The sequence below is a fragment of the Nyctereutes procyonoides genome, unplaced genomic scaffold (genome assembly GCF_905146905.1).
Source record: "Nyctereutes procyonoides isolate TBG_1078 unplaced genomic scaffold, NYPRO_anot_genome, whole genome shotgun sequence".
Lineage (NCBI taxonomy): Eukaryota > Metazoa > Chordata > Mammalia > Carnivora > Canidae > Nyctereutes > Nyctereutes procyonoides.
Genome location: NW_026575051.1, coordinates 47,003,029 through 47,004,386, shown reverse-complemented (window position 1 = coordinate 47,004,386; position 1,358 = coordinate 47,003,029).

The following is a 1,358-nucleotide window of genomic DNA, read 5'->3' as shown; positions in this document are numbered from 1 at the left end:
CCTATGTCTCTGTCTCTCTCTCTCTCTGTCTCTCATGAATAAGTAAATAAATAATATTTTTTAAAAATAAAAAAATAAATCACGTCTCATGCTAGAGTTGTATTCCATTTAAAATTAATCAACAAGAGGCATGAAAGTTTGAGTGGATAATTGATATGATTTGATAGGCATGGCGAGGTGAGGCTGACTGCACATAGAAACAACTCTGGCTTCAGTAATTATTAGGTTAACACCTAAAATGTTTAAAGCTAGCATTCAAATATTTACTAAGTGCCTGGGTTTAAAAATAGCTTATCACATTTTCCATTATAAAAGTAACACATGATCTTTATGAAATTTTTTTGGGAAAATACCAATCGCCTATAGCTAAATTAACAAAGATCAATATTGTTAACATGTTTGTGTAATTATTCATTACATGCTTATTCATGCATGTCTCCTTCACATTCTTTTTTTTTAAGATTTTATTTTTAAGTAATCTCTACATCCAACATGGGACTCGAACTTACAACCCTGAGATCAAGTGTCTCATGCTTCACCGACTAAGCCAGCCAGGTGCCCCTGACCAGAGACTTCCCACCTTGCTGCAGAGGGACACCACCTAGACTTGTAAGTCCTCTCTCTGATTCCCCTCTGCCCTTGACTTCCCTTGCCTCTGTCCTCCTTTTACTCTTGGGTTTTGCTCCTCCACTTGAGCTTTAGGATCAGCTAAAGTTTTCAAGTCCTAGAAAAAAAACTATTGGGATAGATATTGGAATGGTTTTAAGCCTGTAGATCATTTTTGGGGAACACCGGCATATTTAACATCTTTTAAGTTTTCCTACCACCAAAAATAATATGTCCCATACATTTTGGTCTTCTTTATTGTCTTTCCATAAAGTTTTATTATAATTTTTTTAAAAGATTTTATTTATTTACTCATGAGAGACACAGAGACATAGGCAGAGGGAGAAATAGGCTCCCTGTGGGGAGTCCAATGCAGAACTCGATCCCAGGACCTGGGGATCACGATCTGAGACAAAGGTAGATGCTCAACCACTGAGCCACCCAGGTGCCCCTAAAGTTTCATCATTTGAATCATAGGAGGCTTGAACATCTTTTGTTACATTCTGAATGCTCGTGGCCAGTATGTAAAAATACATTGATGTTTGTGCATCAATTTTTGTATCCAACAAATGTGCTAAACTCTCTTGTTAATTCCATATCTATAACCGCCACATCTGACCTATCATTAGATTCTTTTTGATTTTCTAAGTATACAATGACATCATATGCCACTAATGACTTATTTCTTCCTTCCTTTCTTTTTTTTTTTTATTACTTCTTTTCTTATCCATTTCCTTTTTTAATTGACGGAC